Source organism: Myxine glutinosa, chromosome 3 (genome assembly GCF_964187855.1).
Source record: "Myxine glutinosa chromosome 3, kmMyxGlut1.1, whole genome shotgun sequence".
NCBI lineage: Eukaryota > Metazoa > Chordata > Myxini > Myxiniformes > Myxinidae > Myxine > Myxine glutinosa.
In genome coordinates this window covers 9397524-9415182 of record NC_136263.1, presented here as the reverse complement: position 1 = coordinate 9415182, position 17659 = coordinate 9397524, and positions in this window count along the sequence as shown.

Genomic DNA, 17659 nt, shown 5'->3' with positions numbered 1-17659 from the left:
GTTTTTCAACACTAACACAAGTGCAAAAGGAGGTTTTTCAACACAATCACAAGTGCAAAAAGTGTTTTTTCCACACTTATACAAGTGCAAAAGTGGTTTCCTGCACCAACACAAGTGCGAAAAGTGGTTTTTCAACACTAACACAAGTGCGAAAAGTGGTTTTTCAACACTAACACAAGTGCGAAAAGTGGTTTTTCAACACTAACACAAGTGCGAAAAGTGTTTTTTCCACACTAATACAAGTGCAAAAGTGGTTTCCTGCACCAACACAAGTGCAAAAAGTGGTTTTTCAACACTAACACAAGTGTGAAAAGTGGTGTTTCAACACTAACACAAGTGTGAAAAGTGTTTTTTCCACACTAATACAAGTGCAAAAGTGGTTTCCTGCACCAACACAAGTGCGAAAAGTGGTTTTTCAACACTAACATAAGTGCGAAAAGTGGTTTTTCAACACTATCACAAGTGCAAAAAGTGTTTTTTCCACACTAATACAATTGCAAAAGTGGTTTCCTGCACCAACACAAGTGCGAAAAGTGGTTTTTCAACACTAACACAAGTGCGAAAAGTGGTTTTTCAACACTATCACAAGTGCAAAAAGTGTTTTTTCCACACTAATACAAGTGCAAAAGTGGTTTCCTGCACCAACACAAGTGCGAAAAGTGGTTTTTCAACACTAACACAAGTGCAAAAAGTGGTTTTTCAACACTAACACAAGTGCGAAAAGTGGTTTTTCAACACTATCACAAGTGCAAAAAGTGTTTTTTCCACACTAATACAAGTGCAAAAATGGTTTCCTGCACCAACACAAGTGTGAAAAGTGGTTTTTCAACACTAACACAAGTGTGAAAAGTGGTTTTTCAACACTAACACAAGTGCGAAAAGTGTTTTTTCCACACTAATACAAGTGCAAAAGTGGTTTCCTGCACCAACACAAGTGCGAAAAGTGGTTTTTCAACACTAACTCAAGTGCGAAAAGTGGTTTTTCAACACTAACACAAGTGCGAAAAGTGGTTTTTCAACACTAACACAAGTGCGAAAAGTGTTTTTTCGAAACTAATACAAGTGCAAAAGTGGTTTCCTGCACCAACACAAGTGCGAAAAGTGGTTTTTCAACACTCACACAAGTGCGAAAAGTGTTTTTCAACACTAACACAAGTGCAAAAAGTGTTTTTTCCACACTAATACAAGTGCAAAAGTGGTTTCCTGCACCAACACAAGTGCGAAAAGTGGTTTTTCAACACTAACACAAGTGCGAAAAGTGGTTTTTCAACACTAACACAAGTGCGAAAAGTGGTTTTTCAACACTATCACAAGTGCAAAAAGTGTTTTTTCCACACTAATACAAGTGCAAAAGTGGTTTCCTGCACCAACACAAGTGCGAAAAGTGGGTTTTTCAACACTAACGCAAGTGCGAAAAGTGGTTTTTCAACACTAAGACAAGTGCGAAAAGTGTTTTTTCCACACTAATACAAGTGCAAAAGTGGTTTCCTGCACCAACACAAGTGCGAAAAGTGGTTTTTCAACACTAACACAAGTGCGAAAAGTGGTTTTTCAACACTAACACAAGTGCGAAAAGTGTTTTTTCCACACTAATGCAAGTGCAAAAGTGGTTTCCTGCACCAACACAAGTGCGAAAAGTGGTTTTTCAACACTAACACAAGTGCGAAAAGTGGTTTTTCAACACTAACACAAGTGCGAAAAGTGGTTTTTCAACACTAACACAAGTGCGAAAAGTGTTTTTTCCACACTAATACAAGTGCAAAAGTGGTTTCCTGCACCAACACAAGTGCGAAAAGTGGTTTTTCAACACTAACATAAGTGCGAAAAGTGGTTTTTCAACACTATCAAAAGTGCAAAAAGTGTTTTTTCCACACTAATACAAGTGCAAAAGTGGTTTCCTGCACCAACATAAGTGCGAAAAGTGGTTTTTCAACACTAACACAAGTGAAAAAAGTGTGTTTTCCACACTAATACAAGTGCAAAAGTGGTTTCCTGCACCAACACAAGTGCAAAAAGTGGTTTTTCAACACTAACACAAGTGCGAAAAGTGGTTTTTCAACACTAACACAAGTGCGAAAAGTGTTTTTCCACACTAATACAAGTGCAAAAGTGGTTTCCTGCACCAACACAAGTGCGAAAAGTGGTTTTTCAACACTAACACAAGTGCGAAAAGTGGTTTTTCAACACTAACACAAGTGCGAAAAGTGGTTTTTCAACACTAACACAAGTGCGAAAAGTGTTTTTTCCACACTAATACAAGTGCAAAAGTGGTTTCCTGCACCAACACAAGTGCGAAAAGTGGTTTTTCAACACTAACATAAGTGCGAAAAGTGGTTTTTCAACACTATCAAAAGTGCAAAAAGTGTTTTTTCCACACTAATACAAGTGCAAAAGTGGTTTCCTGCACCAACACAAGTGCAAAAAGTGGTTTTTCAACACTAACACAAGTGCGAAAAGTGGTTTTTCAACACTATCACAAGTGCAAAAAGTGTTTTTTCCACACTAATACAAGTGCAAAAGTGGTTTCCTGCACCAACACAAGTGCGAAAAGTGGTTTTTCAACACTAACACAAGTGCGAAAAGTGGTTTTTCAACACTAACACAAGTGCGAAAAGTGGTTTTTCAACACTATCACAAGTGCAAAAAGTGTTTTTTCCACACTAATACAAGTGCAAAAATGGTTTCCTGCACCAACACAAGTGCGAAAAGTGGTTTTTCAACACTAACACAAGTGCGAAAAGTGGTTTTTCAACACTAACACAAGTGCGAAAAGTGTTTTTTCCACACTAATACAAGTGCAAAAGTGGTTTCCTGCACCAACACAAGTGCGAAAAGTGGTTTTTCAACACTAACTCAAGTGCGAAAAGTGGTTTTTCAACACTAACACAAGTGCGAAAAGTGGTTTTTCAACACTAACACAAGTGCGAAAAGTGTTTTTTCCAAACTAATACAAGTGCAAAAGTGGTTTCCTGCACCAACACAAGTGCGAAAAGTGGTTTTTCAACACTCACACAAGTGCGAAAAGTGTTTTTCAACACTAACACAAGTGCAAAAAGTGTTTTTTCCACACTAATACAAGTGCAAAAGTGGTTTCCTGCACCAACACAAGTGCGAAAAGTGGTTTTTCAACACTAACACAAGTGCGAAAAGTGGTTTTTCAACACTAACACAAGTGCAAAAAGTGGTTTTTCAACACTATCACAAGTGCAAAAAGTGTTTTTTCCACACTAATACAAGTGCAAAAGTGGTTTCCTGCACCAACACAAGTGCGAAAAGTGGGTTTTTCAACACTAACACAAGTGCGAAAAGTGGTTTTTCAACACTAACACAAGTGCGAAAAGTGGTTTTTCAACACTAACACAAGTGCGAAAAGTGTTTTTTCCACACTAATACAAGTGAAAAAGTGGTTTCCTGCACCAACACAAGTGCGAAAAGTGGTTTTTCAACACTAACACAAGTGCGAAAAGTGGTTTTTCAACACTAACACAAGTGCGAAAAGTGGTTTTTCAACACTATCACAAGTGCAAAAAGTGTTTTTTCCACACTAATACAAGTGCAAAAGTGGTTTCCTGCACCAACACAAGTGCGAAAAGTGGTTTTTCAACACTAACACAAGTGCGAAAAGTGGTTTTTCAACACTAACACAAGTGCGAAAAGTGGTTTTTCAACACTAACACAAGTGCGAAAAGTGTTTTTTCCACACTAATACAAGTGCAAAAGTGGTTTCCTGCACCAACACAAGTGCGAAAAGTGATTTTTCAACACTAACTCAAGTGCGAAAAGTGGTTTTTCAACACTAACACAAGTGCGAAAAGTGGTTTTTCAACACTAACACAAGTGCGAAAAGTGTTTTTTCCACACTAATACAAGTGCAAAAGTGGTTTCCTGCACCAACACAAGTGCGAAAAGTGGTTTTTCAACACTAACACAAGTGCGAAAAGTGGTTTTTCAACACTAACACAAGTGCGAAAAGTGGTTTTTCAACACTAACACAAGTGCAAAAAGTGTTTTTTCCACACTAATACAAGTGCAAAAGTGGTTTCCTGCACCAACACAAGTGCGAAAAGTGATTTTTCAACACTAACACAAGTGCAAAAAGTGGTTTTTCAACACTAACAGAAGTGCGAAAAGTGGTTTTTCCACAATAATACAAGTGCAAAAGTGGTTTCCTGCACCAACACAAGTGCGAGAAGTGGTTTTTCAACACTAACATAAGTGCGAAAAGTGGTTTTTCAACACTATCAAAAGTGCAAAAAGTGTTTTTTCCACACTAATACAAGTGCAAAAGTGGTTTCCTGCACCAACACAAGTGCAAAAAGTGGTTTTTCAACACTAACACAAGTGCGAAAAGTGGTTTTTCAACACTATCACAAGTGCAAAAAGTGTTTTTTCCACACTAATACAAGTGCAAAAGTGGTTTCCTGCACCAACACAAGTGCGAAAAGTGGTTTTTCAACACTAACACAAGTGCGAAAAGTGGTTTTTCAACACTAACACAAGTGCGAAAAGTGGTTTTTCAACACTATCACAAGTGCAAAAAGTGTTTTTTCCACACTAATACAAGTGCAAAAATGGTTTCCTGCACCAACACAAGTGCGAAAAGTGGTTTTTCAACACTAACACAAGTGCGAAAAGTGGTTTTTCAACACTAACACAAGTGCGAAAAGTGGTTTTTCAACACTAACTCAAGTGCGAAAAGTGGTTTTTCAACACTAACACAAGTGCGAAAAGTGGTTTTTCAACACTAACACAAGTGCGAAAAGTGTTTTTTCGAAACTAATACAAGTGCAAAAGTGGTTTCCTGCACCAACACAAGTGCGAAAAGTGGTTTTTCAACACTCACACAAGTGCGAAAAGTGTTTTTCAACACTAACACAAGTGCAAAAAGTGTTTTTTCCACACTAATACAAGTGCAAAAGTGGTTTCCTGCACCAACACAAGTGCGAAAAGTGGTTTTTCAACACTAACACAAGTGCGAAAAGTGGTTTTTCAACACTAACACAAGTGCGAAAAGTGGTTTTTCAACACTATCACAAGTGCAAAAAGTGTTTTTTCCACACTAATACAAGTGCAAAAGTGGTTTCCTGCACCAACACAAGTGCGAAAAGTGGGTTTTTCAACACTAACGCAAGTGCGAAAAGTGGTTTTTCAACACTAAGACAAGTGCGAAAAGTGTTTTTTCCACACTAATACAAGTGCAAAAGTGGTTTCCTGCACCAACACAAGTGCGAAAAGTGGTTTTTCAACACTAACACAAGTGCGAAAAGTGGTTTTTCAACACTAACACAAGTGCGAAAAGTGTTTTTTCCACACTAATGCAAGTGCAAAAGTGGTTTCCTGCACCAACACAAGTGCGAAAAGTGGTTTTTCAACACTAACACAAGTGCGAAAAGTGGTTTTTCAACACTAACACAAGTGCGAAAAGTGGTTTTTCAACACTAACACAAGTGCGAAAAGTGTTTTTTCCACACTAATACAAGTGCAAAAGTGGTTTCCTGCACCAACACAAGTGCGAAAAGTGGTTTTTCAACACTAACATAAGTGCGAAAAGTGGTTTTTCAACACTATCAAAAGTGCAAAAAGTGTTTTTTCCACACTAATACAAGTGCAAAAGTGGTTTCCTGCACCAACATAAGTGCGAAAAGTGGTTTTTCAACACTAACACAAGTGAAAAAAGTGTGTTTTCCACACTAATACAAGTGCAAAAGTGGTTTCCTGCACCAACACAAGTGCAAAAAGTGGTTTTTCAACACTAACACAAGTGCGAAAAGTGGTTTTTCAACACTAACACAAGTGCGAAAAGTGTTTTTCCACACTAATACAAGTGCAAAAGTGGTTTCCTGCACCAACACAAGTGCGAAAAGTGGTTTTTCAACACTAACACAAGTGCGAAAAGTGGTTTTTCAACACTAACACAAGTGCGAAAAGTGGTTTTTCAACACTAACACAAGTGCGAAAAGTGTTTTTTCCACACTAATACAAGTGCAAAAGTGGTTTCCTGCACCAACACAAGTGCGAAAAGTGGTTTTTCAACACTAACATAAGTGCGAAAAGTGGTTTTTCAACACTATCAAAAGTGCAAAAAGTGTTTTTTCCACACTAATACAAGTGCAAAAGTGGTTTCCTGCACCAACACAAGTGCAAAAAGTGGTTTTTCAACACTAACACAAGTGCGAAAAGTGGTTTTTCAACACTATCACAAGTGCAAAAAGTGTTTTTTCCACACTAATACAAGTGCAAAAGTGGTTTCCTGCACCAACACAAGTGCGAAAAGTGGTTTTTCAACACTAACACAAGTGCGAAAAGTGGTTTTTCAACACTAACACAAGTGCGAAAAGTGGTTTTTCAACACTATCACAAGTGCAAAAAGTGTTTTTTCCACACTAATACAAGTGCAAAAATGGTTTCCTGCACCAACACAAGTGCGAAAAGTGGTTTTTCAACACTAACACAAGTGCGAAAAGTGGTTTTTCAACACTAACACAAGTGCGAAAAGTGTTTTTTCCACACTAATACAAGTGCAAAAGTGGTTTCCTGCACCAACACAAGTGCGAAAAGTGGTTTTTCAACACTAACTCAAGTGCGAAAAGTGGTTTTTCAACACTAACACAAGTGCGAAAAGTGGTTTTTCAACACTAACACAAGTGCGAAAAGTGTTTTTTCCAAACTAATACAAGTGCAAAAGTGGTTTCCTGCACCAACACAAGTGCGAAAAGTGGTTTTTCAACACTCACACAAGTGCGAAAAGTGTTTTTCAACACTAACACAAGTGCAAAAAGTGTTTTTTCCACACTAATACAAGTGCAAAAGTGGTTTCCTGCACCAACACAAGTGCGAAAAGTGGTTTTTCAACACTAACACAAGTGCGAAAAGTGGTTTTTCAACACTAACACAAGTGCAAAAAGTGGTTTTTCAACACTATCACAAGTGCAAAAAGTGTTTTTTCCACACTAATACAAGTGCAAAAGTGGTTTCCTGCACCAACACAAGTGCGAAAAGTGGGTTTTTCAACACTAACACAAGTGCGAAAAGTGGTTTTTCAACACTAACACAAGTGCGAAAAGTGGTTTTTCAACAATAACACAAGTGCGAAAAGTGTTTTTTCCACACTAATACAAGTGAAAAAGTGGTTTCCTGCACCAACACAAGTGCGAAAAGTGGTTTTTCAACACTAACACAAGTGCGAAAAGTGGTTTTTCAACACTAACACAAGTGCGAAAAGTGGTTTTTCAACACTATCACAAGTGCAAAAAGTGTTTTTTCCACACTAATACAAGTGCAAAAGTGGTTTCCTGCACCAACACAAGTGCGAAAAGTGGTTTTTCAACACTAACACAAGTGCGAAAAGTGGTTTTTCAACACTAACACAAGTGCGAAAAGTGGTTTTTCAACACTAACACAAGTGCGAAAAGTGTTTTTTCCACACTAATACAAGTGCAAAAGTGGTTTCCTGCACCAACACAAGTGCGAAAAGTGATTTTTCAACACTAACTCAAGTGCGAAAAGTGGTTTTTCAACACTAACACAAGTGCGAAAAGTGGTTTTTCAACACTAACACAAGTGCGAAAAGTGTTTTTTCCACACTAATACAAGTGCAAAAGTGGTTTCCTGCACCAACACAAGTGCGAAAAGTGGTTTTTCAACACTAACACAAGTGCGAAAAGTGGTTTTTCAACACTAACACAAGTGCGAAAAGTGGTTTTTCAACACTAACACAAGTGCAAAAAGTGTTTTTTCCACACTAATACAAGTGCAAAAGTGGTTTCCTGCACCAACACAAGTGCGAAAAGTGATTTTTCAACACTAACACAAGTGCAAAAAGTGGTTTTTCAACACTAACAGAAGTGCGAAAAGTGGTTTTTCCACAATAATACAAGTGCAAAAGTGGTTTCCTGCACCAACACAAGTGCGAGAAGTGGTTTTTCAACACTAACATAAGTGCGAAAAGTGGTTTTTCAACACTATCAAAAGTGCAAAAAGTGTTTTTTCCACACTAATACAAGTGCAAAAGTGGTTTCCTGCACCAACACAAGTGCAAAAAGTGGTTTTTCAACACTAACACAAGTGCGAAAAGTGGTTTTTCAACACTATCACAAGTGCAAAAAGTGTTTTTTCCACACTAATACAAGTGCAAAAGTGGTTTCCTGCACCAACACAAGTGCGAAAAGTGGTTTTTCAACACTAACACAAGTGCGAAAAGTGGTTTTTCAACACTAACACAAGTGCGAAAAGTGGTTTTTCAACACTATCACAAGTGCAAAAAGTGTTTTTTCCACACTAATACAAGTGCAAAAATGGTTTCCTGCACCAACACAAGTGCGAAAAGTGGTTTTTCAACACTAACACAAGTGCGAAAAGTGGTTTTTCAACACTAACACAAGTGCGAAAAGTGTTTTTTCCACACTAATACAAGTGCAAAAGTGGTTTCCTGCACCAACACAAGTGCGAAAAGTGGTTTTTCAACACTAACTCAAGTGCGAAAAGTGGTTTTTCAACACTAACACAAGTGCGAAAAGTGGTTTTTCAACACTAACACAAGTGCGAAAAGTGTTTTTTCCAAACGAATACAAGTGCAAAAGTGGTTTCCTGCACCAACACAAGTGCGAAAAGTGGTTTTTCAACACTCACACAAGTGCGAAAAGTGTTTTTCAACACTAACACAAGTGCAAAAAGTGTTTTTTCCACACTAATACAAGTGCAAAAGTGGTTTCCTGCACCAACACAAGTGCGAAAAGTGGTTTTTCAACACTAACACAAGTGCGAAAAGTGGTTTTTCAACACTAACACAAGTGTGAAAAGTGGTTTTTCAACACTATCACAAGTGCAAAAAGTGTTTTTTCCACACTAATACAAGTGTAAAAGTGGTTTCCTGCACCAACACAAGTGCGAAAAGTGGGTTTTTCAACACTAACACAAGTGCGAAAAGTGGTTTTTCAACACTAACACAAGTGCGAAAAGTGGTTTTTCAACACTAACACAAGTGCGAAAAGTGTTTTTTCCACACTAATACAAGTGAAAAAGTGGTTTCCTGCACCAACACAAGTGCGAAAAGTGGTTTTTCAACACTAACACAAGTGCGAAAAGTGGTTTTTCAACACTAACACAAGTGCGAAAAGTGGTTTTTCAACACTATCACAAGTGCAAAAAGTGTTTTTGCCACACTAATACAAGTGCAAAAGTGGTTTCCTGCACCAACACAAGTGCGAAAAGTGGTTTTTCAACACTAACACAAGTGCGAAAAGTGGTTTTTCAACACTAACACAAGTGCGAAAAGTGGTTTTTCAACACTAACACAAGTGCGAAAAGTGTTTTTTCCACACTAATACAAGTGCAAAAGTGGTTTCCTGCACCAACACAAGTGCGAAAAGTGGTTTTTCAACACTAACTCAAGTGCAAAAAGTGGTTTTTCAACACTAACACAAGTGCGAAAAGTGGTTTTTCAACACTAACACAAGTGCGAAAAGTGTTTTTTCCACACTAATACAAGTGCAAAAGTGGTTTCCTGCACCAACACAAGTGCGAAATGTGGTTTTTCAACACTAACACAAGTGCGAAAAGTGGTTTTTCAACACTAACACAAGTGCGAAAAGTGGTTTTTCAACACTAACACAAGTGCAAAAAGTGTTTTTTCCACACTAATACAAGTGCAAAAGTGGTTTCCTGCACCAACACAAGTGCGAAAAGTGATTTTTCAACACTAACACAAGTGCAAAAAGTGGTTTTTCAACACTAACAGAAGTGCGAAAAGTGGTTTTTCAACACTAACACAAGTGTGAAAAGTGTTTTTTCCACACTAATAGAAGTGCAAAAGTGGTTTCCTGCACCAACACAAGTGCGAAAAGTGGTTTTTCAACACTAACACAAGTGCGAAAAGTGGTTTTTCAACACTAACACAAGTGCGAAAAGTGGTTTTTCAACACTAACACAAGTGCGAAAAGTGTTTTTCCACACTAATACAAGTGCAAAAGTGGTTTCCTGCACCAACACAAGTGCGAAAAGTGGTTTTTCAACACTAACACAAGTGCGAAAAGTGGTTTTTCAACACTAACACAAGTGTGAAAAGTGGTTTTTCAACAATAACACAAGTGCGAAAAGTATTTTTTCCACACTAATACAAGTGCAAAAGTGGTTTCCTGCACCAACACAAGTGCGAAAAGTGGTTTTTCAACACTAACTCAAGTGCGAAAAGTGGTTTTTCAACACTAACACAGGTGCGAAAAGTGGTTTTTCAACACTAACACAAGTGCGAAAAGTGGTTTTTCAACACTAACACAAGTGCGAAAAGTGTTTTTTCCACACTAATACAAGTGCAAAAGTGGTTTCCTGCACCAACACAAGTGCGAAAAGTGGTTTTTCAACACTAACACAAGTGCAAAAAGTGGTTTTTCAACACTAACACAAGTGCTAAAAGTGGTTTTTCAACACTATCACAAGTGCAAAAAGTGTTTTTTCCACACTAATACAAGTGCAAAAGTGGTTTCCTGCACCAACACAAGTGCGAAAAGTGGTTTTTCAACACTAACACAAGTGCGAAAAGTGGTTTTTCAACACTAACACAAGGGCGAAAAGTGGTTTTTCAACACTATCACAAGTGCAAAAAGTGTTTTTTCCACACTAATACAAGTGCAAAAGTGGTTTCCTGCACCAACATAAGTGCGAAAAGTGGCTTTTCAACACTAACACAAGTGCAAAAAGTGGTTTTTCAACACTAACACAAGTGCGAAAAGTGGTTTTTCAACACTAAGACAAGTGCGAAAAGTGTTTTTTCCACACTAATACAAGTGCAAAAGTGGTTTCCTGCACCAACACAAGTGCGAAAAGTGGTTTTTCAACAATAACACAAGTGCGAAAAGTGGTTTTTCAACACTAACACAAGTGCGAAAAGTGTTTTTTCCACACTAATACAAGTGCAAAAGTGGTTTCCTGCACCAACATAAGTGCGAAAAGTGGTTTTTCAACACTAACACAAGTGCAAAAAGTGGTTTTTCCACACTAATACAAGCGAAAAAGTGGTTTCCTGCACCAACACAAGTGCGAAAAGTGGTTTTTCAACACTAACACAAGTGCGAAAAGTGGTTTTTCAACACTAACACAAGTGCGAAAAGTGGTTTTTCAACACTATCACAAGTGCAAAAAGTGATTTTTCCACACTAATACAAGTGCAAAAGTGGTTTCCTGCACCAACACAAGTGCGAAAAGTGGTTTTTCAACACTAACACAAGTGCGAAAAGTGGTTTTTCAACACTAACACAAGTGCGAAAAGTGGTTTTTCAACACTATCACAAGTGCAAAAAGTGTTTTTTCCACACTAATACAAGTGCAAAAGTGGTTTCCTGCACCAACACAAGTGCGAAAAGTGGTTTTTCAACACTAACACAAGTGCGAAAAGTGTTTTTTTCCATACTAATACAAGTGCAAAAGTGGTTTCCTGCACCAACACAAGTGCGAAAAGTGGTTTTTCAAGACTAACTCAAGTGCGAAAAGTGGTTTTTCAACACTAACACAAGGGCGAAAAGTGGTTTTTCAACACTAACACAAGTGCGAAAAGTGTTTTTTCCACACTAATACAAGTGCAAAAGTGGTTTCCTGCACCAACACAAGTGCGAAAAGTGGTTTTTCAACACTAACACAAGTGCGAAAAGTGTTTTTCAACACTAACACAAGTGCAAAAAGTGTTTTTTCCACACTAATACAAGTGCAAAAGTGGTTTCCTGCACCAACACAAGTGTGAAAAGTGGTTTTTCAACACTAACACAAGTGCGAAAAGTGGTTTTTCAACACTATCACAAGTGCAAAAAGTGTTTTTTTCCACACTAATACAAGTGCAAAAATGGTTTCCTGCACCAACACAAGTGCGAAAAGTGGTTTTTCAACACTAACACAAGTGCGAAAAGTGGTTTTTCAACACTAACACAAGTGCGAAAAGTGTTTTTTTTCCACACTAATACAAGTGCAAAAGTGTTTCCTGCACCAACACAAGTGCGAAAAGTGGTTTTTCAACACTAAACTCAAGTGCGAAAGTGGTTTTTCAACACTAACACAAGTGCGAAAAGTGTTTTTTCAACACTAACACAAGTGCGAAAAGTGTTTTTTCCAAACGAATACAAGTGCAAAAGTGGTTTCCTGCACCAACACAAGTGCGAAAAGTGGTTTTTCAACACTCACACAAGTGCGAAAAGTGTTTTTCAACACTAACACAAGTGCAAAAAGTGTTTTTTCCACACTAATACAAGTGCAAAAGTGGTTTCCTGCACCAACACAAGTGCGAAAAGTGGTTTTTCAACACTAACACAAGTGCGAAAAGTGGTTTTTCAAACACTAACACAAGTGCGAAAAGTGGTTTTTCACAGTATCACAAGTGCAAAAAGTGTTTTTTTCACACTAATACAAGTGCAAAAGTGGTTTCCTGCACCAACACAAGTGCGAAAAGTGGTTTTTCAACACTAACACAAGTGCGAAAAATGGTTTTTCAACACTAACACAAGTGCGAAAAGTGGTTTTTCAACACTAACACAAGTGCGAAAAGTGTTTTTTTTCCACACTAATACAAGTGCAAAAGTGGTTTCCTGCACCAACACAAGTGCAAAAAGTGGTTTTTCAACACTAGCACAAGTGCGAAAGTGGTTTTTCAACACTAACACAAGTGCGAAAAGTGGTTTTTCAACACTAACAGAAGTGCGAAAAGTGTTTTTTCCACACTAATACAAGTGCAGAGTGGTTTCCTGCACCAACCACAAGTGCGAAATGTGGTTTTTCAACACTAACACAAGTGCGAAAAGTGGTTTTTCAACACTAACACAAGGGGGCGAAAAGTGGTTTTTCAACACTATCACAAGTGCAAAAAGTGTTTTTTCCACACTAATACAAGTGCAAAAGTGGTTTCCTGCACCAACATAAGTGCGAAAAGTGGTTTTTCAACACTAACACAAGTGCAAAAAGTGGTTTTTCAACACTAACACAAGTGCGAAAAGTGGTTTTTCACACTAAGACAAGTGCGAAAAGTGTTTTTTCCACACTAATACAAGTGCAAAAGTGGTTTCCTGCACAATACAAGTGCGAAAAGTGGTTTTTCAACAATAACACAAGTGCGAAAAGTGGTTTTTCCAACACTAACACAAGTGCGAAAAGTGTTTTTTTCCACACTAATACAAGTGCAAAAGTGGTTTCCTGCACCAACATAAGTGCGAAAAGTGGTTTTCAACACTAACACAAGTGCGAAAAGTGTTTTTTCCACACTAATACAAGTGAAAAAGTGGTTTCCTGCACAACACCAGTGCGAAAAGTGGTTTTTCAACACTAACACAAGTGCGAAAAGTGGTTTTCAACACTAACACAAGTGCGAAAAGTGGTTTTTCAACACTATCACAAGTGCAAAAAGTGTTTTTTCCACACTAATACAAGTGCAAAAGTGGTTTCCTGCACCAACACAAGTGCGAAAAGTGGTTTTTCAACACTAACACAAGTGCAAAAAGTGTTTTTCCACACTAATACAAGTGCAAAAGTGGTTTCCCCTGCACCAACACCAAGTGCGAAAAGTGGTTTTTCAACACTAACACAAGTGCGAAAAGTGTTTTTTCCACACTAATACAAGTGCAAAAGTGGTTTCCTGCACCAACACAAGTGCGAAAAGTGGTTTTCAACACTAACACAAGTGCGAAAAGTGGTTTTTCAACACTAACACAAGTGCGAAAAGTGGTTTTTCAACACTAACACAAGTGCGAAAAGTGTTTTTTCCACACTAATACAAGTGCAAAAGTGGTTTGCACCAACACAAGTGCGAAAAGTGATTTTTCAACACTAACACAAGTGCAAAAAGTGGTTTTTCAACACTAACACAAGTGCGAAAAGTGGTTTTTCAACACTAACACAAGTGCGAAAAGTGTTTTTTCCACACTAATACAAGTGTAAAAGTGGTTTCCTGCACCAACACAAGTGCGAAAAGTGGTTTTTCAACACTAACACAAGTGCAAAAAGTGGTTTTTCATCACTAACACAAGTGCGAAAAGTGGTTTTTCAACAATAACACAAGTGCGAAAAGTGTTTTTTCCACACTAATACAAGTGCAAAAGTGGTTTCCTGCACCAACACAAGTGCGAAAAGTGGTTTTTCAACACTAACACAAGTGCGAAAAGTGGTTTTTCAACACTAACACAAGTGCGAAAAGTGGTTTTTCAACACTAACACAAGTGCGAAAAGTGTTTTTTCCACACTAATACAAGTGCAAAAGTGGTTTCCTGCACCAACACAAGTGCGAAAAGTGGTTTTTCAACACTAACACAAGTGCGAAAAGTGGTTTTTCCACACTAATACAAGTGCAAAAGTGGTTTTTCAACAATAACACAAGTGCGAAAAGTGGTTTTTCCACACTAATACAAGTGCAAAAGTGGTTTTTCAACAATAACACAAGTGCGAAAAGTGGTTTTTCAACACTAACACAAGTGCGGAAAGTGTTTTTTCCACACTAATACAAGTGCAAAAGTGGTTTCCTGCACCAACATAAGTGCGAAAAGTGGTTTTTCAACACTAACACAAGTGCGAAAAGTGTTTTTTCCACACTAATACAAGTGAAAAAGTGGTTTCCTGCACCAACACAAGTGCGAAAAGTGGTTTTTCAACACTAACACAAGTGCGAAAAGTGGTTTTTCAACACTAACACAAGTGCGAAAAGTGGTTTTTCAACACTAACACAAGTGCGAAAAGTGGTTTTTCAACACTAACACAAGTGCGGAAAGTGTTTTTTCCACACTAATACAAGTGCAAAAGTGGTTTCCTGCACCAACATAAGTGCGAAAAGTGGTTTTTCAACACTATCACAAGTGCAAAAAGTGTTTTTTCCACACTAATACAAGTGCAAAAGTGGTTTCCTGCACCAACATAAGTGCGAAAAGTGGTTTTTCAACACTAACACAAGTGCAAAAAGTGGTTTTTCAACACTAACACAAGTGCGAAAAGTGGTTTTTCAACACTAACACAAGTGCGAAAAGTGGTTTTTCCACACTAATACAAGTGCAAAAGTGGTTTCCTGCACCAACACAAGTGCGAAAAGTGGTTTTTCAACAATAACACAAGTGCGAAAAGTGGTTTTTCAACACTAACACAAGTGCGAAAAGTGTTTTTTCCACACTAATACAAGTGCAAAAGTGGTTTTTCAACAATAACACAAGTGCGAAAGTGGTTTTTCAACACTAACACAAGTGCGAAAAGTGTTTTTTCCACACTAATACAAGTGCAAAAGTGGTTTCCTGCACCAACATAAGTGCGAAAAGTGGTTTTTCAACACTATCACAAGTGCAAAAAGTGTTTTTTCCACACTAATACAAGTGCAAAAGTGGTTTCCTGCACCAACATAAGTGCGAAAAGTGGTTTTTCAACACTAACACAAGTGCAAAAAGTGGTTTTTCAACACTAACACAAGTGCGAAAAGTGGTTTTTCAACACTAACACAAGTGCGAAAAGTGGTTTTTCCACACTAATACAAGTGCAAAAGTGGTTTCCTGCACCAACACAAGTGCGAAAAGTGGTTTTTCAACAATAACACAAGTGCGAAAAGTGGTTTTTCAACACTAACACAAGTGCGAAAAGTGTTTTTTCCACACTAATACAAGTGCAAAAGTGGTTTTTCAACAATAACACAAGTGCGAAAAGTGGTTTTTCAACACTAACACAAGTGCGAAAAGTGTTTTTTCCACACTAATACAAGTGCAAAAGTGGTTTCCTGCACCAACATAAGTGCGAAAAGTGGTTTTTCAACACTAACACAAGTGCAAAAAGTGGTTTTTCCTCACTAATACAAGTGAAAAAGTGGTTTCCTGCACCAACACAAGTGCGAAAAGTGGTTTTTCAACACTAACACAAGTGCGAAAAGTGGTTTTTCAACACTAACACAAGTGCGAAAAGTGGTTTTTCAACACTATCACAAGTGCAAAAAGTGATTTTTCCACACTAATACAAGTGCAAAAGTGGTTTCCTGCACCAACACAAGTGCGAAAAGTGGTTTTTCAACACTAACACAAGTGCGAAAAGTGGTTTTTCAACACTAACACAAGTGCGAAAAGTGGTTTTTCAACACTATCACAAGTGCAAAAAGTGTTTTTTCCACACTAATACAAGTGCAAAAGTGGTTTCCTGCACCAACACAAGTGCGAAAAGTGGTTTTTCAACACTAACACAAGTGCGAAAAGTGTTTTTTCCATACTAATACAAGTGCAAAAGTGGTTTCCTGCACCAACACAAGTGCGAAAAGTGGTTTTTCAACACTTAACATAAGTGCGAAAAGTGGTTTTTCAACACTATCAAAAGTGCAAAAAGTATTTTTTCCACACTAATACAAGTGCAAAAGTGGTTTCCTGCACCAACATAAGTGCGAAAAGTGGTTTTTCAACACTAACACAAGTGAAAAAAGTGTGTTTTCCACACTAATACAAGTGCAAAAGTGGTTTCCTGCACCAACACAAGTGCAAAAAGTGGTTTTTCAACACTAACACAAGTGCGAAAAGTGGTTTTTCAACACTAACACAAGTGCGAAAAGTGTTTTTTCCACACTAATACAAGTGCAAAAGTGGTTTCCTGCACCAACACAAGTGCGAAAAGTGGTTTTTCAACACTAACACAAGTGCGAAAAGTGGTTTTTCAACACTAACACAAGTGCGAAAAGTGGTTTTTCAACACTAACACAAGTGCGAAAAGTGTTTTTTCCACACTAATACAAGTGCAAAAGTGGTTTCCTGCACCAACACAAGTGCGAGGAGTGGTTTTTCAACACTAACACAAGTGCGAAAAGTGGTTTTTCAACACTAACACAAGTGCGAAAAGTGTTTTTCCACACTAATACAAGTGCAAAAGTGGTGTCCTGCACCAACACAAGTGCGAAAAGTGGTTTTTCAACACTAACACAAGTGCGAAAAGTGGTTTTTCAACACTAACACAAGTGTGAAAAGTGGTTTTTCAACAATAACACAAGTGCGAAAAGTATTTTTTCCACACTAATACAAGTGCAAAAGTGGTTTCCTGCACCAACACAAGTGCGAAAAGTGGTTTTTCAACACTAACTCAAGTGCGAAAAGTGGTTTTTCAACACTAACACAAGTGCGAAAAGTGGTTTTTCAACACTATCACAAGTGCAAAAAGTGTTTTTTCCACACTAATACAAGTGCAAAAGTGGTTTCCTGCACCAACACAAGTGCGAAAAGTGGTTTTTCAACACTAACACAAGTGCGAAAAGTGGTTTTTCAACACTAACACAAGTGCGAAAAGTGGTTTTTCAACACTAACACAAGTGCGAAAAGTGGTTTTTCAACACTAACACAAGTGCGAAAAGTGTTTTTTCCACACTAATACAAGTGCAAAAGTGGTTTCCTGCACCAACACAAGTGCGAAAAGTGGTTTTTCAACACTAACACAAGTGCAAAAAGTGGTTTTTCAACACTAACACAAGTGCTAAAAGTGGTTTTTCAACACTATCACAAGTGCAAAAAGTGTTTTTTCCACACTAATACAAGTGCAAAAGTGGTTTCCTGCACCAACACAAGTGCGAAAAGTGGTTTTTAAACACTAACACAAGTGCGAAAAGTGGTTTTTCAACACTAACACAAGGGCGAAAAGTGGTTTTTCAACACTATCACAAGTGCAAAAAGTGTTTTTTCCACACTAATACAAGTGC